At 35.9% G+C, this 23,148-nt stretch overlaps 1 protein-coding gene across 6 annotated transcripts in view; it reads right to left on the minus strand.

Annotated features, from left to right (window-relative positions):
• Positions 1-23,148, minus strand: part of BBS12 (Bardet-Biedl syndrome 12) — a 68,079-nt gene that overhangs the window by 15,644 nt on the left and 29,287 nt on the right. For 4 of the 6 annotated variants that reach the window (XR_002072390.2, XR_008421693.1, XR_008421692.1 and 1 more), the window contains one exon: positions 1,419-1,474. The gene's annotated coding sequence lies outside the window, so the exon portion shown is untranslated. Of the gene's footprint in view, positions 1-1,418; positions 1,475-7,551; positions 9,167-23,148 lie in introns of those variants that run through there. The other 2 variants (XR_008421695.1, XR_008421694.1) reach the window with 1 other exon arrangement.

A 23,148-nucleotide genomic window follows, 5' to 3' on the forward strand; every position in this document is an offset into this window, starting at 1 on the left:
GGAATCTGCACTGTGTTCTGAATAAAAGACACTTCTCTCTTTTTTTAAGTTTATTTATTTATTTTGGCAGAGAGAGAGAGAGAGGAGATACAGAGAATTCCAAGTAGGCTCTGCTAGAACGTAGGGCTAGAACTCAAAAACCTCAAGACCATTACCTCAGCCGAAATCAAAAGTCAGAATCTTAACCAACTGAGCCTCCCAGGCGCCCCTGAATGACACTTTTCTACTAGTGGTTTCACTTATTTTCTCAAGCTTCTCCCCACCTTGAGAGAGGACCTGCTACTTGCCACTTCTTACGTTGCAGCTCAACGGAACGACTCAATCATAACTCCTCTACATGCTGCTGGTTTTACCTCAGTCCTCTCAGCTTTCTGCTATACTTTCTTTCTTTCTTTTTTTTCTGCTACACTTTCTGTAAAAATCTCACCATTTTGCAAAGCCCAAACTTAATGAAACCTTTTCCATGAGACTATTCTGGTTTCCTCAAGCAAAATGAACTCCTTGAATTCCTGTACCATTGAATTCTCATTTGTGATGTTTATTTGGCTCCATCTGCTATTACAATTGTTACTGTGCATCATTTATTTCTTCCACTAGATCACAGGTTCCTGGAGGACAAGCGTCTTACTTAAGTCAATAGCCTCCAAAGTGACTAGTACTACACAGAGGGCATTCAAAACACATTTGTGGAAGATAATTGAATCAAGAAAACATTCTCATTCTCCTTTCTGCAGCACATACACTAAAATTGGAACATTAGGCAGTAGCTACACTTGTGGTGAGCACAGTATAACATAAAACTTGAATCACTGTGTTGAACACCTGAACGTAATGCAACATTGTATGTACACTACACTCAAATAAAAAAAAAAAGAAAGAAAAAATGTTCTCTGGTAGATTGGGCACAAAGTTGAATATAGTGTGTACAAGCACGTGTGTGATGTGTGTGTGTGCGTGTGTAAAGAAAGAAGAGAGGAAGAGAGAAATATTTGAAGAACTGAATTAATCTCTACACCACAAATGAATTCAAGATGGATACAGTTTGGCCAGTGGTGGCAATTTTGCTTTATATTGCTATTTTTGTTTGTCACTATAACAAACTGATTTAATACTTTATTACCTTGGTTCATATTTTATTTAATTTTCTTTCGGGTTTCTATGTGTTTTATTTTTACGAAGTGTTATAATTTTATAATGAAATCTCCAACTTTAAAAAATAATCTAAAACATACTTTTCATCTTATTACATATGGTTCTTAACAATGTAAGTAAATAAAGGCAAATTGTGCTTTAGTCAAAATCAATAAAAAGCTTCCAGCCAAATTTTTTCTATTAGCTTAAATGATTGCATACTTAATTTAATGTAACAAGTGATAATAGGAAGTTCAGGGGTTTTATGAAATACATGCAATACTTACTTTTTCAAAAAATCCTTCCATTTCTCCTCTGTAACGTATTTCAGGATAAACTGATCCTTTAAATGAGAATGTAAAAATGTAAGAAAGCACTGTTTATTCTGGAAAAGTTTTAATATTATTAAAAATAATTGTCCTCAAAAATAAAACTTTTGGCTTAAAATATATAGATAGTATGAACTTTTCATTTTGATTCAAATATTAATAGTGATTTTTCAAGAGGAAAATCTTCTGCATAATACAAATATTAAGCAGGTCAGCATGGGTTACTAACAGAAATTTTGACTATCAAAATATACAACATTCCTCTGTGAAAATTTGTGCATATTTAATTTTATTGAAGTGTATCATTTGAAAGTTTTTACCTAGACATTTCTAGATATGTCTCCCAAGGCAAGGGACACAAAAGTAAAAATAAACTATTAGGATTGTATCAAAATAAAAACCTTCCACACAGTGAAGGAAACAAAAAAACTAAAAGACAACCTACTTAATGGGAGAAGATATGTGCAAATGACATATACGATAAAGGGTTAGTATCCAAAATATATAAAGAACTTACACAACTCAACACCAAAAAAACCTCAAATAGTCCAATTAAAAATGGGCAGAAGACATGAACAGACATTTCTCCAAAGAAGACATCCAGATGGCCAACAGACACATGAAAATATTCTCAATATTACTCATCATCAGGAAAGTGCATATCAGAACCATGATGAGATATCACCTCATACCTGTCAAAATGGCTAACATCAAAAATACAAGAAACAACAAGTATTGTCAAAGATGTGGAGACAGAGGAACTCTCTTGCACTCTTGGTGGGAATGCAAAGTGGTGTAGCCACTGTGGAAGACAGTATGGAGTCTCCTCAAAAAATTAAAAACAGAAGTGACCTATGATCCAGTAATTGCACTACCAGGTATTTACCCAAAGAATACAAAAACACTAACTCGAAGAAATATATGCACTCCTATGTTTACTGCAGCATTATTTTACAACAGCCAAACAATGGAAGCAGCCCAGGTGTCTATCAATAGATGAATGGATAAAGAAGATGTATATATGTACAAAGGAATATTATTCAGCCATAAAAAAGAATAAATTCTTGCCATTTGCAACAACATGAATGCATCTAGAGAGTATAATGCTAAGCGAAATAAGCCAGTCAGAGAAAGAATAATGCCATATTATTTCACTTATCTGTGGAATTTAAGAAACAAAACAAACAAAGGATAAAGGAGACAAACCAAGAAAGAGCCTTGTAACTATAGGGAACAAACTGATGGTTACCAGAGGAGAGGTGGGTGAGGGGATGGGTTAAATAGGTGAAGGGGATTAAGAACACACTTTATTTTTAATGTTTATTTATCTATTTTTGAGAGAGAGAGAGAGAGAGGCAGAGAGAGAGGGAGACAGAGAATTCCAAGCAGGCTTTGTGCTGTCAGCACAGAGCCTGATGTGGGGCTTGAACCCAAGAACCATGAGATCATGACCTGAGTTGAAATAAAGAGTCTGGATGCTTAATTGACTGAGTCACCCAGGAGCCCCAAGAGTACACTTATTTTGCTGAGCACTGAATAATATATGGAATTGTTGAATCACTATATTGTACACTTGAGACTAATATAACATTGTATGTTAACTATGCTAGAATTAAATTTAAAAATTAATTAAATTAAAAAAAATAAAAATTAGATGTTTAGATCATGTTTTCTAATCTTTTTAAACATACCAACCTCAATTGAAAGTAAAAATGTGCAAGGTAGACAATTTTTGTTAGTTTTATTGAAAGGCAAAACCAAAAATGGCTAACATTTTCAACCTACCTGAATAATGTTATAATTCTAGTATAATAGTTTTGATTATTCAGAAAATAATGATGGAATAAGAGAGAAAAACAAAAACTAAAGGAGAAAATGTACATATCACAAATAGATTTGGTAATAATGTTGACTTATATTTGTATGATTTTATATATATATATATATTTTTTTTTTGTTTGTTTATTTATTTTACATTTTATCTTGGAATAAAGGCCTAGAAGCAATAAGTTTACTTATTTTGAGAGAGAGAGCTAGCTCACCGACATAAGTTGGGGGTGGTGAGGGGGGTTGGGCAGACAGAGAAGGAGAGAGAGAGAGAATACCAAGCTGGGGCTCAAACACACTGACAGTGAGATCATGACCTTTCTCCAAGGTCATGGAGATTCAAACCAAAGATTCAAAGGCTTAACCAAACTGAACCACCCAGGAACCCTGATTCTTTTTGTATTTAAAAGTACTTTCATATATAGTGTCTTTCTGATCTTTACAACAATCTTATCACTAGAAAGAGTTTCAGACATGAAACCCAGAAGAAATAACTTGTTTATCCTTGTACTTGAGCAACAAGGAAAAAAATTAACTGGAAAATAGTATATTTAATAAAATGTTCATTTTTGTGGTTGTTGTCATTTTGTTTTGTTTTTTACTTGGGAAAACATACATTATGAAACAGGCTGGAATAGAACAGGTTGGCTAAGGGACTGGTAACGGAAGACTTCATTTGCTCTAAAAGCAGGAATTGGCATTGGTATATGTTCCAATATTAGCCTCATAAAAATACTGCTTGTTTTCCAACATATAAAACTGCTTTCGAATCCCATATTCCCTCAAGCTGTTTATATTATAACTTCATCAAAGTCTCAAAGTCAAGAATCTTCTGAACTGCTTGAACAGCATCTATTTCTTCTCCCTTTCTTTTTCTTTCTTTCTTTCTTTCTTTCTTTCTTGCTTTCTTGCTTTCTTGCTTTCTTGCTTTCTTTCTTGCTTTCTCTCTTTCTTTCCTTTCATTTCCTTTGATTTTTCTCCTCTAAACACTTTGAGGAACTCCTTGTGATACTTGCCATAGAGGTGGAGAAAATCTTTTTTACTAATTTTCTTTGAATTCTCTGTGCATAGATAAAAGTCTTAATGAGATTGGAAACTATCATAATTCTTGGAGAGAGTACATAAGATTAATGTGCCCTTTAGAGAAAAAAAAACCCAGACACTGAAATTCCAAATATTGCTCCTGCTATTAAGAAATCAGAAAATCCTGGGGTGCCTGGGTGGCTCAGTCAGTTGAGCGTCTGACTTTGGCTCAGGTCATGATCTCATGGTTCATGGGTTTGAGCCCCCGCATGGGGCTCTGTGCTGACAGCTCAGAGCCTGGAGCTTGCATTGGATTCTATGTCTCCCTCTCTTTCTCTGCCCCTCCCCTGCTTGTGCTCTGTCTCTCTGTCTCTCAAAAATAAATAAATGTAAAAAAATTTTTTAAAAATTTAAGAAATCAGAAAATCCCTCCACTCCACAATCAGAAATAGTGTAGAAAGAGGGAACAGTCAACACCTGCTTGAGGTTAGAAAGATAAAAATGACAGTTCATTGTTGGTGAGTTTCTTGTGTATTCATTTTCAAAAACTGTGGCAGAGAAAAACAGAGAATTGAAGTTGAAAGTTATAAGGAAAGAGAAACTGAATAATGTCGTTAGACAATTTGACAATTGACACAATTTGTCACTTAAGAAATTCAGCATCCCAGTATTATATTTTGGGTGAAATCTTTTTAATGAAGTATTAGACATTGCCATTTCTTTACCAGTTGATTCCAACATTTAGATCAATCTATCACGAGGTCGCATTTCTTTTCTTGTGTACATGAATGCACCAGAGTGTTTCCTCTGAGTCAGGCATTAGAGCAAGCTATCCAGTGCATTTGGTAGGAAATTGTGGTGAGTACACTGTTTAGATGTATTCTGTTCTCCCTCATTAATTATTTAATTAGGGTTTTAAAGTATTTTGCAAACCTATAAACAGGAAATCCTATGTGTAATGCCTTCTTTTAGTCTGAGTCTTCTTGTAATATTATACTTCCAAAGTAATTCCTAGTAATCAGATGGCTAAATTAGGACCAGATTCCAGAATTAAAAGAATGAAACAGATTAACTCAGTAGGCTGAAATATTAAGGAAACTAGGCCAGCTAGAGGTTAATTTTCTGTCCCAGGGTCTTTTGTAATTTCTGATCTTTAGGCAACACACAGAGACAAACATGCATATAAAGGACCCTACTGGAATTAGTAAAAGAAAAACCTTTCTCTTTTATACCTATGTGATGTGGAAAACCATAACATTAACTGCACTAAATTATAAGCAGTGGAATCTTACATTGTTTCAACATGTCTGGGCATGTTTGGTGATTGGATTTGTTCCAAACCAAGTTCTCCATGGATTCCTGATAACCCAAAGGTGGGAGAAGGTGGGTGGAGATTGTCAATAACACCATAGATCTACTTTAAGTTCAAGCCAGGATCCCCACTCCATGCAGATACATAAAAGCTCTTATTATACCTACATTTATTAAAGTTACATCTTGTCATATCTATATGCTCAGTGTATGCCCACATATACTAGCTACTGTATCTAAATAAACCCAACTGAGACCATGAACAAGTTGAATTTGTTAATTCTACCATTATCTTAACTGTGAAGGTGACCTAGGCTCTTGACAGAGATCTAGGTTCTTGAGAGGGAAAGATGCTCTTAAGATTTTTATAATTGCTTATTCTTAAGAATTTTAAATTTGCCTCGGTGTCCTACTAAATGATAAACCATTGTCATGAAAAGAGTAAATGCCACTAGAACCAGAAGTCTTAAGATACAAGGAATATAGCTATTCAAACAATGTTCTGGCGAAAAGTTTAAATTTTGAACAGACCTCAATTATCTGCGTCCCTCATCAATGTGGTAAATACCTAGTGTGTGTGTGTGTGTGTGTGTGTGTGTGTGTGTAATAGTATACACTATTATAAATGTACTGATAAATAATAGAATGGTAGAGTATAGTATTGTGACAATGGTGTTAAAATATTATAAGAATTGCATGCAGGGAAAGGTTATTTATAGCACTGCTTTAGGTCTGGAACATCTCTGAAATTTGCGGGTTTGGAAGTGTTGAAATTGTTATAATGTTCTGCTTTATAAATTTGCTATGTTGCTTGCTATAGACTGAATGTTTGTGTTTCCCCAATATTCATATGCTGAAATCCTAATCCCCAACGAAATGGTAATAGTGATTAAGGCCTTTAGGTGGTGAGGATGAGGTCCTCAAGAATGGCATTAATGTCGTTAGAAGAGAGACCCCAGAGACATACCTTACCACTTCCATCTTGTGGAGACACAGTGAGAAGATGGCAGTCTCTGACGCAGGAAATAAGCTTTCACCAGACACTGAATCTGACCTTGGCCTTCCCAGCCTCCAGAACTGTGAGAAGTAAATTTCTGTTGTTTCTATGCCACCCAGTTTATGATATTCTTGTATACCCTGAACTAGGGCATGCTGGTATTGTTCAACTGAAATGAGGAAGATCTAAAACAGTAATCCTTGCGGACAGGACCATAATGTCCAGGCTAGAGTTTTCATGCTAACATGGTCATTAGAAGAGCAGCAGCAAGGTTCAATTACATACATAAATGTAGGAGCCAGAGTCCAGTGGCTTAGGTATCTGACTGCAAGTTGCAGGGACAAGGAATTCTGATCATACTCTATTTTAAGAGAGTGCCACAGTGAGCAAAATTGGTATTAGTTACCTGCAATCAGAGAGCTTGGTTAACTAGCTAACCAATGAGCATGAGTGACACCTAAACATTGGACCTGGAGGAAGTGACATTATAAGCCCTATAGCTTGCTTACGAAAACATGGTTTCTTACCAAACTTCAGCTAATAAGAGTGAGTTAGGGTGAATGGTCTCAGATATTTGCTTAATGTTTTACACCCCCTCTCTAATTTATAAGTAATTTTTGATAAATTATAAAATCAGTACTTTATTATAAAAATCCAAATGTTATAAACATGTTAATGTAGAAAATAAAAATTCCCAACAGTTTCATTCTCCAGATATTAACCAACTGCTGCTTATCTCCCCCCCCCTCCCCCCCCCGCCCCCATCCATTTTTCTTCTCATGACAGGGAGGCATCATGACCTACTAGTTGAGAAGGCAGATTTGGGAGCCAAGCTACTTGGGTGCAAATTTCAGCTCTGTCACTTACTAGCTGTGTGACTGTGGGGCAAGGACCTCTCAGTGCCTTGGAATCCCATCTCTGCACAGGGGCATAACTACCTCTCTCACTGAGTTGTGAGGATTAACAATGGCATATTAGAATAGTGCGTGGTACATGGCAAGTGTGGTTTTTATTAATGATGATGATGATTATACAGTTACATATAAGTAGATATTTACACATACAAATATAAGGTACTTTATTATTAAAATTTTTTAAATGTTTATTTATTTATTAAAAAAAAAAACTTTAGTGTTTATTTTGTTTTTGAGAGAGACAGTGCAAGCAGGGGAGGGGCAGAGATAGAGGGAGACACAGAATCTGAAGCAGGCTCCAGGCTCTGAGCTGTCAGCACAGATCCCGACACAGAATTTGAACTCATGACCCGAGTTGAAGTCAGACACTTAACTGACTGAGCCACCCAGGCGCTCCTGTATTTTCCTGATTTACAGATATTCATTTGCTATCATAAACATATATGAACTCTATCTGTTGTGGTTTTCCATTGCAGAACAGGGGAAGAAAGCGGTATTTTAATGGCCCAGCTTAGGCCAAAAACTAGCTGTTGTAAAGAAGAGAATTCCCTATTGGACTTCATACCCTCCCCAATCCCCATCTCATCAAACCATTAGACAGAGTTTCAAGCTTTTGTCCAACCTTTAATAATATTTATTCTTACTGAAGCTTTCACTTATCTCATTCTAAGTATTCTTGGCAAGAAGTGGAAATATATTTGGTCTAAATGAGACAAACTTAAACTTAATCAGTAAAACATTAGTTAAATGGAAGGAGAATAAAATTTCCCTATCCAATACTTGGCCTGTTTATTTATTAGGTAATTTGATTACAGAAGTTTGGAAAAGCAACAGATGAATTCAGCTCTTTTTATTCCAGAATGAAACAAGGGGTCAGATATTAGGATCACATTCTCTTATTTATTTATATCCAATGTATCCCATTATTACCTATAATAATAATAAAATAATAAAAATCGTTTTCCCTTGTAGGTAACTTTTTGTTTCTCTCTTGCTGCTTTTAAAATTCTCCCTTTATCTTTAAACCTTGACATTTTAATTATTATGTGCCATGGTGTGGACCTCTTTGGGTTCATCTTGTTTGGAACTCTCTGTGCTTTCTGGTAACAAGAAAGTTGGTAACAAAGTTACCTACAAGGAAAAACCTATAAGGCTATCAGGTGATTTTTCACCAGAAACTTCACAAGTCAGAAAGGAATGGCATGAAATATTCAAAGTACTAAAAGGAAAAAACCTATAACCTACTTTACCTGGCAAGGTTATCATTCAGATTTTAAGGAGAGATAGAGTTCCCCAGACAAACAAGATAAAGGAGTTTATCACCACTAAACTAGCCTTACAAGAATGTTAAAGGGACTTCTTTAAGTGGAAAAGGAATGGCCATAATTAGACATAAGACAAATATGAATAATAAGATGTAAAATATGACAACATAAAATGTGATGGGAGTAAAAAGGGAGGAATAAGGGAGGAAAAAGAAAAAGAAAGAGAAAGATCTTTTCTTTATTTTCTTCTTCTTCTTCTTCTTCTTCTTCTTTTGAGAATCTGCTTCACTTAAATGACCATCAAATTAATATGGCTGGTATTTACTTAGGATGTTATATATGAACCTCTGGGTAACCACAAACCCAAACCTATGATACATAAAAAAATAAAGAAAAAGAAAGCCAAACAAAACACTATAGGTACTTATCATGCACAAAGAAAGAGAGCAAGAGAATAAGAAAACAAAGAACAATAAAAACAACCAGAAAACAAATTTTAAAAATGGCAATAAGTACATATCTATCAATAATCACCTTAATGTAAATGGCCTAAATGCTCCAATCAAAAAACAGAGTGGCAGAATGGCTAAAAAAACAAAAAACAAAAAACAAAAACAAGACTGAGGGGCACCTGGGGTGGCTCAGTGGGTTGAGCGTCCAACTCTTGGTTTCAGCTCAGGTCATGATCTCACGGTTCATGGGACCAAGCCCTACGTTGGGCTCTGTGCCGACAATACAGAACCTACTTGGGATTCTCTCTCTCCCTCTGTCTCTTCCCCTCCCCTGCATGTACTCTCTTGCTCTCTCTCCTTCAAAATAAATAATTAAATTTGAAAAACAAAAAAAACACAGGACCAACATGTATGCTTCATATAAGAGACTCACCTCAGACCTAAAGACACATACAAATGGAAATACAAATGGAAACAAACAAAAACCTGAGGTAGCAATATTTATACCAAACAAAATATACTTTTTTCAGTTATTTTAATTTTTATATTTATTTATATTTATTTATTTATTTATTTATTTATAAAGTTTATTTATTTTGAAAGAGACAGAGACAGCACAAGTTGGGGAGGGGCAGAGAGAGACAGAGAGTGAGAGAGAGAGAATCCCAAACAGGCCATGCTGTCAGTGCAAAGTCCAATGTGGGCTCAAACCCATGAACTGTGAGATCATGACCTGAACTGAAACCAAGAGTCAGACGCTTAACTGAGTCACCCAGGCACCCCCAAAATAGACTTAAAAAAAAAAAGACTATAATAAGAGACAAGAAGAGTATTACATAATGATAAAGGGATCAATCCAACAAGAGGATGTAACAATTGTATATATATCTATGCACCCCACATGAAAGCACCTAAATACATAAAGCAAATATTAATGGACATATAGATTGAAACTGAGGTAATACAATAATAGTAGGGGACTTTAACACTCCAGTTACATCAGTGGATAGATCATCCAGACAGAAAATCAATAAGGAAACAATGTCTTTGAATGACACACTGGACCAGATGGATATAATAGACATATACAGAACATTTCATCCAAAAACAATGAAATGCACATTCTTTTCAAGTGCACATGGATCATTCTCCAGAACAGATCACATATTAGGCCAAAAAACAAGCCTCAATAAATTTAAGAAGATTGAAATCATACCATGCATCTTTTCTGACCACAATAGTGTGAAACTAGAAATAAGTAACAAGAAAAAAACTAGAAAAACCCAAACATGTGGAGACTAAACAACATGATACTAAACAACCAACGGATCAATGAAGCAATCAAAGAAGAAATTTAAAAAAAATATATGGAGACAAATGAAAATGAAACGCAATGGCCCAAAACCTCCAGGACACAGTGAAAGCAGTTCTAAGAGGGAAGTAGATAGAAATACAGGCCTACATCAAGAAACAAGAAAAAACTCAAATAGACGATCCAATATTATGCCTACAGAAATTAGAAAAAGAAGAAAAAGCAAAGCCCAAGATGAGTAGAAAAGAAGAAAAATAAAGATAGAGCAGAAATAAATGATTTAGAGACTAAAAAACAAAACAAAACAAAACAAAACAAAACAAAAGCAAACAAACAAAAACCAGTAGAAAAATTCACTAAACAAAGTGCTGGTTCTTTGAAGACAAACAAAACTGATAAACTGACAAACAAAACAAAACTGACAAACCTTTAGCCAGACTCATCAAGAAAAAAAGAAAAAGGAACCAAAATAAATCAGAAGCTAGAGAAAAGAAGTAATAACTGACATCATAGAAACACAAAGGATTATAAAAGAATAATATGAAAGGTTATATGCTAAAAAGCTGCAGAACCCAGAAGGAAAGTATAAATTTCTAGAAACATATAATCTTGCAAAATGTTTGAACCAGGCAGATATGGAAAATCTGAATAGATTGATTATAAATAATGAAATTGAATTGGTAATCAAGAATATATATATATATATATATATATATATATATATATATATATACCAGATAGATTCACATGTGAATTCTACCAGACCTTTAAAGAGCCAATACCTATTCTCATCAAACTATTCCAAAAAAAACAGAAGAGGAAGCAAAGCATCCAAATATATCCTATCAGGCCAGCATTACCCTGAGACCAAAACCAGACAAAGACACCACAGAAAAGGGAAACTATAGGCCAATATCCCTGATGAACATAAATGCAAAAATCTTCAACACAATACTAGCAAACTACATACAACAATACATTAAAAGGACGATTCACCATGATCCAGTGGGAATTATTCCCAGGATGCAAGGATGGTTCAATATTCCCCAAACAATCAACATCATATACCACATCAACAAAATGAAGGATAAAAATCATTTGATCTCAATAGATGCAGAAAAAGAATTTGACAAGATTCCACATCCATTCATGAGAAAACCCCTCAACCAGATGGGGTTAGAGGGAATATCCTTCAACATAATAAAGGCCATATATGAAAACCTACAGCTAACATCATCCTCAATGGTGAAAACCTGAAAACTTTCTTTCTGAGGTCAGGAACAAGACAAAGATGTCCACTCTTGCCATTTTTATTCAACATAATACTGGAAGTCCTAGACACAGCAATCAGACAAGCAAAAGAAATAAGAGGCATCCATACTGGTAAAGAAATTAAATTGTCACTATTCGCAGATGGCATGATGTATACATAAAAAGTCCTAAAAGAGTTCACCAAAAAACTACTAGAAGTAATAAATGTATTCAGTAAAGTGACAGGATACAAAATTAATGCCCAGAACTCAGTAGCATTTTTATACACTAACAATGAAGTCACAGAAAGAGAAATTAAAAAAAAAAATACCATTTACAATTGCACCAAAAATAATAAAGTACCCAGAATAAACTTAATCAAGGATGTGAAAGGCTTGTACTCTAAAACTATATATATATATATATAAAACACTGTTGAGAGAAATTGAAGATTACACAAATAAAAAGAGATTCTATGCTTGTGGATTGTAAGAATTAATATTGTCAAAATGTCCATATTACACAAAGCAATTCTAGAGATTCAAAGCAATCCTTATGAAAATGCCAAGAGCATCTTTCACAAAACCAGAATAAATAATACTGGAATTTGTATGGAACCATAAAAGACCCCAAATAGCAAAAGCAATCTTGAAAAAGAAGAACAAAGCTAGAGGTATCACAATCCCAGATTTCAAGATGTACTACAAATCTGTAGTAATTTAAACAGTATGGTCCTGGCACAAAAATAGATATGTAAGTCAACGGAACAGAGTAAAGACCCCAGAAATAAACCCACAATTACATGGCCAATGAATCTATGACAAAAAAGGCAAGAATATATAATGGGGAAAAGACAGCCTTTTCAATAAATGGTGCTGCGAAAACTGGACAGCTACATAGAAAAGAATGAAACTGGACTACTTTCTAACATCATATACAAAAATAAACTTAAAATGGATTAAATGGAGACCGGAAAACATAAACATCCTGGAAGAGAACACAGGCAGTAATATCTGAGACATCTGCCAATAGCAACATTTTTCTAGGTATGTCTCCTAAGGCAAAAGAAACAAAAGCAAAAATAAACTATCAGGACTACATCAAAATAAAAAGCTTTTGCACTGCAAAGGAGCCCATCAAGAAAACTAAAAGGCAACTTACTGAATCAAGAAGTTATTTGCAGGGGTGCCTGGGTGGCTCAGTTGGTTAAACATCCAACTTCAACTTAGGTCATGATCTCACAGCTCGTGTGTGAGTTCGAGCCCTGCATGGGGCTCTGTGCTGACAGCTCAGAGCCGGGAACCTGCTTAAGATTCTGTCTGTTGGGTCTGTCTGTCTGTCTGTCTCCTCTCATGTCTCCTCCCCTGCTCATGTTCTGTCACACATCAATAACTGGTTATTGCAATTGTCAGAGGTCAGTTTCCAACATATGAACAACTAGAAAATGGAGGTTCTACATTTTTACCCCACAGAATATGGCAATGATAGTTTTAGCTTGAAAAGTTTTTAAAGCAAGTTTATTAAGCATCCACTTTGACTATAAAATATATTAACAATGTACCTAATAAAATATCTATCATTAAACAATGTAAATTCTTGAAGCCTCAAATAAAATAATAGTAACAAATATATTTTTTTAGAGATAAAGGTAAGCCAGGTATTGCAGTAGGCACATTACATTAATTATCTCATTCCCCTTTCATCAGTTATGCAAGGTAGATGGTAAAAATGCAAACTTCTGTCAGTGAGTGTTAACCAACCAATCATTACTTAAGAGAGTTAATTTTCAAATTCCCTGTAAGTAACAGAATCTCTGGCTGGTGTTCTCCATTCTATTATTAACTAAAGAGGTTTGGAATAACTCTCCGAGGTTTGGAAACCACACTTTGGTCACTTTGCCTACAGAAATAAGACTTAGTACCTCCACTTCCTCTTGCAAATATTTTCTGGGCCTATGACAATTTCCTTAATTTTCTATCCTGTGATCTGCTAGCATTACAGTGATTTTATTGCTGTGATCAGAATTGAAGATATTTAGTCAAGTGTCATTCTTACTTACATGAATAAAAAGTCAAGTCAGATTCTGTTTGGGCTTCAGTGAACCTATTTACCTGAAGGCACTTACTCAAGTCTGTTTACATCGCATACTGAAAAACACAGGCACACTCTTTTTGCAACTCATCTTTTAAAAAGGAGTCTATTTCCTACCCTTTAAATCTAGACTGTTCTTGTCACTTGCTTTGACCAAAAGAATATGGTAGAAGTGAAGTTATGACTTCCAAACTAGACCTGAAGCTTCTGTCTTGGTTCTTGGAGAATGCAGCCCTGAGACTGACATGTAAGACAGTCAGTCTAGCTTACTAAGGACGAGAGGCCAGAGGAGAAGCGTCAGCTGCCAGACATGTGCCTGAGGCCATCTTGAATCTTCAACTATGAGCCCAGGCAAAACCAGTTGCACCCAGCTGACACACAGAATTGGAGAAATAGCAAAATATTGTTGGTTTAAAACACTAAGTTTTGGTGTGGTTAATTACACAGAAATATATAGTTCATATTTTTTTTTTCTTATTCCTGCCAGCATCATAGGAAATACTAGATAATTTAGGAAAAGGTAGTGAATTAAGGAAAACAGACAGTGAGTAAGTTCTATTAAGATAGACCATACAGCTTTATTTCACCAACAGGAAAGGGGAGAAATGAAGAAAATATCATTGAAGAGTAGAAGAGATAGGTGACTCTGCAGGTAGGGGAGGTAACCTGTAAATTATGGGGGAACAGCTCTGTCATGGCACCTTGGTGGCTGGGTTTGGTTGTCAGCTTGCCCTGGGTCTGGTGGATTCTCCTTAGGGTCTTTTTGAAACACGAGAACCTGAAGGCTTGTGAGGAGGGGTTACCAGGAAATTTCTCACTTGCTTTTCTGTCAGGGAAACTGACATGAGGCAGTTTTCCATTGCCTCCCAGGTTCTGATGAGGTGTGAGGCTTTCTGCCTCACTCCCCTTTAGACAGAAATGTAGGCTATAAAACTGTATAGTTGCAATCTAGAATTCCCTGCTTGGCAAGAGAGTATTTCAACTCGTTTTGTAATCATCTGACCCTTTAGTTTCCGCGCCATCCCTCTTGGGCTGTGAAACAAGCACCTTTGGCTACTCTTCTCTGTCTATGTAAGTAATAAATCCTCTAAAGCTAAAAAGGGCTCAGTGTCTTTATTGGCCAATTCTGGCAGGCCTTGGCTGTGGCCTTGCCTGCTGTCTGTTTGACACAGGTAGGTAATGGAAAAAAAAAACAAACAACTTGTCATAAAGTATTAAAAACAAACCATAATTCTGTAGTTAAAGTGGGATGAAAATTTGACACATTTTCTGTTCCCCACCCTATCCCAAGTCTCATCTTCAGTAATAAATACATGGATTATCAATGCTTCAGTTATGTTAGCCATGCCTCTAACCTCTGCAAGTTCATCTGTACCATCAATAAATGCATCTCAGAAAATACAAAACCTAGATATACTTTGGAAAGATAGTCTGGGTTGGCTTAGAAACTAAGGTAGAGCAAATATTTGAAATTTTAACTCATATGTCAATGAAAGTATAGATACTTCGGCATAAATTGTTTGAAGTTATTGAAATATCTAAGACAAAACTCATGAATTCTCTTTTTTCTTGTTATTGTTAACTGTCCATAAAGAAACAAAAGTCAGAAAAATAAGTCAGTAATACTGGGAGTTTAATTTTATTGCTATGTAAATAGTTTTCCAAATAAACAGAATTTGGGTGGGATGGATATTTTCTCTACAAAAGAACCAGATTCCCGAAGTACATAAATATACCTCTGATATTAAAGTCTTTAGAGAAACACGTAGAATTTAGGGAAACTTTTAGTGAAAATTCTTACTCCAAAAATATTTACAAAAATTGACTTATTTTCTTCTTTCATTCTTCCCACTATCTGTGAATGGGAAGAGTCCTTAAATGTGAATGTAAAACATTAGACATCAGAAGGAATAAGAAGAAGAAAAGCAAAGGACTTGGTTTATAAATAGAGTAACAGAGGCTTTGAGTAATCAAAAACTACCTGTGAACACATCCTGTGTTCAAAAACTAAGCAAGGATTCTGCCCACTCAGGTCAGATAGAGAACTACTTTTGCTCTAAGTAAATAGCAAGCTAAATGAGCCTGTTTTTATTGAGAGGATATTTGAGCATGTGAAGTGTAAACAAGGAAAGTGGTCTAGCCAAACTAGTTTCTACCTTTCGCAGACACCATTTATTCTTCCACACTTAAAATTTTTAAATTTGTGCAGGCCAATATGAGGATGGGGTACTCATCCATGAACAAAAATGTAATTCAAGGCACCTGGGTGGCTCAGTCAGTTAAGTGTCTGACTTTGGCTCAGGTCATGATCTCACAGTTCATGAATTTGGGCCATGCATCGGGCTCTCTGCTGTCAGTGCAGAGCCCACTTCGGATCCTCTCCTTCTCTCTGCCCCTCCCCATCCCGTTTCTCTCTCTCTCTCTCAAAAATAAATAAACATTTTTCTTCTAAATGTAATAATTCAACTGACATTCACTGAGTGCTAACCATAAGCCATGCATTATAATTACCCCATGTGTCTCCTTGGCTCCAGCTTTCCCTACTTTAATCCACTTCTCTGCCTAAAATTATTCCAAGGCTGCCCAGAGCTTCCAGAATGAAACACAAAACACCTGAACCTGGGGCAAACAGCCCAGCCCTTGCCAGCCTCTCTGGGACCCTCTCTGCCAGTCTTCCTTCCTATCTTAGATCCCCAGCCCCAGACAGACTTGCAGTTTCTGGGAGGTGCCCTGATTTCCATAACTTTGCACAAGCTGTTGCCTCTTTCTAACCCTACGCCTTCTGTCTCCAAAGGAGTAACTGTTCCTTCTTACTCCATAGCATAATCTGCATATGACTATGCTGGCACTGATTTCACAGTGAACTTGCTCCCTCCCTCATCCTTGTGATTCTAATGCTTAACCAGGGATAACAGTAAAAAAAATGATTATTGGATGAATAGGAACATTAAGAAACATGTGTATTAGTGCAAGCTGAGTGTGTCACAATTTGAGCTGAGACAGCGAAAATATTTGTTATAGTGAAGATCAGAATAATTCTTCAGAGGAAGAGTATGCTTCAAAAAATGGCATGGAGGGGTGCACCTGGGTGGCTCAGTAGGTTGAGCGTCCGACTTTGGCTCAGGTCATGATCTCACAGTTTGTGAGTTCAAGCCCTGAGTTAGGCTCTGTGCTGACAGCTCAGAGCCTGGAGCCTGCTCTGGATTCTGTGTCTCCCTCTCTCTCTCCCCCTCCCTCACTCACGCTCTGTCTCTCTCTCTCTCTCAAAAATAAATAATAAAACATTTTTCAAAAATTTTTAAAAATAGCATGGAGGCATAATTTTTCAAAAGCTAATTATACTGATGGCTATGGATGCTAGCTCTCATGCATGGTTCATAGGAGTCCAGAGACTAGTTCTTATTTGTGAGTAAGAAAGGCTCTGTATCAGGCTACAAGAGGTAAAAAAAGGACTAAAGTAAACCTTAGTTTTCATGATTCATCTAAAACCTTTGATTGACTTGGAAAAAAAATGCTTAACATGGCTTTTAAAAAATTATATTGGCAGGGCACCTGGGTGGCTTAGTTGGTTAAGCGACTGACTCTTCATTGCAACTCAGGTCAGGATCTCACAGTTTGTAAGACTGACCCCCATGTTGGGCTCTGTGCTGACAGTGTGGAGCCTGCTTGGGATTCTTTCTCTCCCTCTCTCTACCCCTCCCCTGCTTACCCTCTCTCTCTTTCTCTAAAAATAAATAAACTTAAAAAAATTATACTGGCAAAAATGGAGCTAGAGCTTCTGGGACGATAATGAATGCATAGGACTTTCTTTGGAAGGGTAAAATTTGACTAGTGTTCTATGAGTCAATAGGAATCTAGGAACAACTTTAAGGGATCAGTAAAGAGGAAGGACAAAAGAATCCCAATATTAGGGAAATAATATGGGAGTTGGAATAATAAGATCTGAAATAAAGTCTGCTTATTCTTTTTCAATACTGGCATGGGCTAGTCATAACTTCTCTATGCTTGCCTCCACATCTGTAGAGAAGTTAATAAAGCATCTCTGAAATTTCCAGTTAATATGGTAGACTAAACCAACATTGGAGATCTACTCCTTCCATAAAGTTTTAAATGTTTTAACATAGGTTTCAACATAAGAAAGGGAGATCTCCAAATAATGTAATATAGAGGAAATAATCCAGGATGGGGAGGAAGAGTGAGAGCTAAAAGCAGTCACAGGGGCATTAGAACAAGATATATAGCTACAGAGCTGGAGATCATAATCACGGGAGGAAAGAAGTCAAGGTATATATGGCCCTTTGCATGTAGGGTAATAGAGCAGAGGTCCTTTCATAAACCTGTGGGTCTGAGAGACCCAGAAATGGCATTTCAGCCATATAATGGGGCTCAGAAAATCCCAACATCTGATCCAGGGATAGGCATGGAAAAAAGTCAATTGCACATTAAAGATCATTGTTTGGCAGGAGGATTATATATCAATTAAACTTCATTAAATTAAATATGCATATTAAAATTTAAGAGTAACCACTTAAAGAACAGAAATAGTATGCTAACCTTCCTCTTGTCTGGTAGATCAATAACAGTAAAGAAAATGCATGGTGATTTAAATGAAATAAATGCTATGTAAATGCTTCTTGTTAGGTACAGTCATCAATCCAAGTTCAGGTTTTACCAGTGACCTTAAAGACAAACTAACTGGACGACTGTTCTGAAAGTGAAAGTTCATTACTTAACTTGTATAACTGGCTCTCATCTAATGATTTCCCCTTCTCCCAGCAGACTCAAGAATGGCAGTCTCCTGACAAGATGAAGAACCCATGTCATTGAAAATTCTGGGTGTTAATTTCTCACCATCTGTTTAGTGTTGTTGGACTTAAGTTGGAAAAAAAAAAAAAGAAAAAGGAAAATGATGGATTTGGGTTTCAATTTACTTTGTCCTTTGTTCTATTTCTTCAGGAATTCAATTTGAATCTGTTTTACAATGCAAACATTGTGTTAAAAGTACAAAGAAAAATTGAATCAAATGAAAAAATTTTTTGTCATTAAATAATATTTGGGGTAATAATACTGTTTAAAAAAAGATCTCGGTACTGCTTCTAGAATATAGTATTTTAAAGCCTGACAGGACCATGGGAAATGTCTAGCTCAGCGAGTTTCTGGTGTTGCTCTAAAGAGTCATAGGGATTTGCAGAACCTTTGAGGCCATGACAGGGATAAGGGAGGAGCAGGAGAGCCTCCTTGTGCCCTAGCACAGCTTTTTCAATTTGCTTGGGCTTCAACTGGGCTTCAACTGGGCTTCTGTGTGAGATTTCCTTTGAAAATAGTGCCATACCTATAGATTGATAGATAGGGAACACTGAGCCCATATTCTTTGTTTTACAGGTGATGAAACAGGTATAGAGAAGGTAAGTGACTTGCTCACTGTTGAAAGCAAATAAAAAACCAGGGACTAGAGATCAGCCTTTTTCTCTAATACTACATCTGTGTTAGAGACAATGGTTTTGTTTTTTCTCTTGACAAGAGAAACTGAGGCATTGTGTTAAATGTTAGGACTGAAAATATAAATAAATTGTGGTCTCGGCCCTTAGAAGCCTTTGATTCTATGAGATCAGCTAGGAGAAGTTTTTAAGAGGGATGGAGCCATCAACAATTCTTAATGCAGTCAATGGAACCAAGAGGAACAAAACAACCTAAAAAGATTTTAAAACCGGAAAAGGACTCACACTTTTAGGTGAAATTTGACCTTGGTTTTTTTTTTTTTTTTTTGAAGTTTATTTATTTATTTATTGTGTGAGAGAGAGAATGTTAGCGTACTCATGCACCAGTGCATGAGCAGGGGAGGGGCAGAGAGAGAGGGAGAGAATCCCAAGCAGGTTCCATGCTTTCAGTGCAGAGCCTGATGCAGGGCTTGATCTCATGACAGTGAGATCATAACCTGAGCCAGAATCAAGTTAGAAGCTTAACTGACTGAGTCACCAAGGTGTCCCTGTGAACTGTTACTATTATCCAATGTATCTAAAAAAGGAAATAGAGTATGAGAGTGTGAAGGGATGTGTTTTTTCTGGGGGTGGCTAGATTTGGAGCATTCAGTAAGTGTGGAGAAAAATATAATACATTAAAAAGCAACAGCAACAAAGAAAGGTGCTTTGTTCTGAGGAAGTTCTCTTTTTTTTAATGTTTCTATATTTTTGAGAGAGACAGACACACACAGAGCACCAGCAGGGGAGGGGCAGAGAGATGGAGACAGAATCTGAAGCAGGCTCCAGGCTCTGAGCTGTCAGTATAGAACCTGATGTGGGGCTCGAACTTGTGAACCATGAGATCATGCCCTGAGCTGCAAAAAGGACAGTTAACTGACTGAGCCACCCAGGTGCCCCTGAGGAAGTTCTTTAAGTTGTGCTAATATAGCAATGTATTAAATGGTGCTAAAATAGGGGCACCTGGGTGGCTCAGTCAGTTAAGCATCTGACTCTTGGTTTCAGCTCAGGTCATGATCTCACCAGTTGTGAGTTCAAGCCCCATATCAGGCTTCATGCCGACAGAGTGGAGCCTGCTTGGGACTTTCTCTTTCTCTTTCTCTCTCTGTCCCTCCCCCCTCTCACTCTCTGTCTCTCAAAAATAAATAAATAAACTTAAAAAAATTTAAAAAAATAATAAATCGTGCTGAAATAGTTAGCTTGAATGTCTGGTACTAAAATGGAACTAAATAATTTACCAAAAAGTTTTAAAGAAATTAAGAGAAAAAAATGCCAAAATGACTTAGCGTGCCTATGTGTTAAAAATGTTGCATAGAAAAAAAGAGGTAAATAAAACAATAAAGAATGTGGAAGAAAGATGGCTTTATCAGTAATTAACTACATAGATTTCTCTGGGTCTCAGTTTCCTCATCTGTAGACAAGGAGATTAGAAAAAAAGAATCTATAAAATTCTTCCTAGCCACAAAATTATCTATGGCTACAAGGGTTTGACCCCAAATAAGGGAGAATATATATAAAATATATATTTACTTAGTAGCTAAGAAACAAGATGTACCCTTGTTTTTGTAATTTAATTTTCCTTAAGTGAACACAAATAATATCATTAATAAAATAATTGACATAAGATTTGTCAACCAATGAAGAAACAATTGGAAAAATTAAGAACTAGAAAAAAATCACTCATTATTTCTGAATCTGGCTAATATCTTGGGTATTTATATTATAGTGATGTCCTCAGAAAAATCAGAACAATTAAGAACAAAGCAAATTTAAGATGATGTTTGTTTTCTTTGTAAAAACAAAAACAAAAACAAAAAGCAAAAACAAACATTAGATATAAGAATATAAAAGCATAGTCTACAAGTGGCTAATGGAATAAGAAAGAGTTCTGGAGATTCATGAAAAGATTTCAAAGGGAATAGATGGCATGCAAAACAGAGCTTATGAAATCAGGGGCAAGGTTGAATTGACTCAATTCTAAAGACATAATCCTGGAACCAAAGGAGTCGATGTTGAACCATAGTGTTGTAGCCTACAAGCATTGTTGCAAAAGGAAGTAGACATTTTCCAGAACCTCATGATATTATAGTCATTACTGGAAACCAAAAGTCTTAGAAATATGAGCAGAGCTAAAGAAATATAAGAGGTAATAAAGTGATGAAACCCTGGAACATATGAAGAAAGAAAGTGGGAACAACTAAGTTCATAGAGCCTGGAAAAGCAGCAATAAGCAGAGAAGGGAAGGAGAGTCTAGGATTGTCAGCATATTAATGGCAATTAAGAAAAAATTGTCGGTGATAATATAAAAGAAAGGACATTAAACTGATCTTAGAAAAATTCAGTTGGATGACTGGTGGAACAGATTTACAATAAGTTTTGCTGAAACTAAAAAATATATGAATTAGCTAATTCTCTTTGGCAAGTATTCTATTATGGGAATTCAAAGTTTTTCTTTTATTTTGTCTGCTTATTTCCCAGAGTAAAAAGTAAATATAAACTAAAGGTAGACTCAAACACCTAGATCAAGTCTCAAAATATCATCTGGCCAATTACTACAAGGTACTATCCCAAAACAGAACTGATTTTACTGTAAGGTTATTTTCCCTGAGTTCTAAGGACAGAGATTATATAGCTGTCTTTGGAAAACAATTCCAATATCAAACAACCTGTACTGTCAAACATTATCTTCGTCTCATCAGACGTGATTTTGTTGTAGATTAAGGCAGATTACTTAGCCATTCTTTCCTGTATTCTTAAGTGGAGGAGTCTAAATATCTTGTAAACTTTACTTGACAACCCCGTTTTTTGGGAGCACAAATCATGAATATACAATTCAAAAATGGTCAAAAAAATGAATTCACTCCTGTAACCATGATTCAGGTCATGAAATAACTCTGCCAGCACTTCCAGAGCCCTCCTTGTTTGCCTTACCAGACACTACCCTTCCCACCTCCCCAAAGATAACCACAAACCTGATTTCAAACATTTTGGTTTAGATATGTCTGTTTTTGAAATTTACAAGCATGGTTAAACCATATGTTCTCTCTTTTTTTAGTAGCTTTTTAAATTGAGATATACCTCACATAACATAAAGTTCACCTCTTTAAAGTGTACACTTTACTATAATCTCTGTTGTGCAACCATTACCACTATCTATATCCAGAATATTTCCATCTCCTACTTTACCCCACAAAACCCTGTACCTAATAGCAGTTGGTCCCAATTAGTATGTTCTCTTTTGCTTTTGGCTTCTTTTTCTTAACATTATGTTTGTGAGATTCATGTGCTATAATCAGTAGCCAATATATATATGTATATATATTTTGAATAGAGCCTAAGGCATAAAGTACAGGTTTTTCTAATTAATTATGATTCCATACACAAAACTAATGGTTTAGACCCTGGTTGCACAGTAGTACCAACCAGGGAGAGTTAAAAAACACTGATGTGTAGGCCCCATTCCAGATAAATAAATTATAATCTGGGGTATGGGAAGGGTAAACCAGGGCTTTAGTAGTTTTAAAAATTCTCCAGATAATTCTATTGTGCATCCAAAACTAAGAACTACCATAAACAACTAATCAGTAAAAGACTTAGCCTGACCAGAAGAAGGCTCTAATTAAAAAGACAGAGTCTCTTAGACCCTCAGGCATACTGAATTAGATTTTTGAGACCGTGAGAGTCTGCATTTTGACAAGTGACACATGTGCTTCTTATAAAGCAGTTTCAGAAATACGGCAGGAAACCAATAATTATTTCTAAAAAAAT

This window comes from Panthera pardus, unplaced genomic scaffold (genome assembly GCF_024362965.1).
Source record: "Panthera pardus isolate Hobbes unplaced genomic scaffold, ASM2436296v1 HiC_scaffold_13, whole genome shotgun sequence".
Classification (NCBI taxonomy): Eukaryota; Metazoa; Chordata; class Mammalia; order Carnivora; family Felidae; genus Panthera; species Panthera pardus.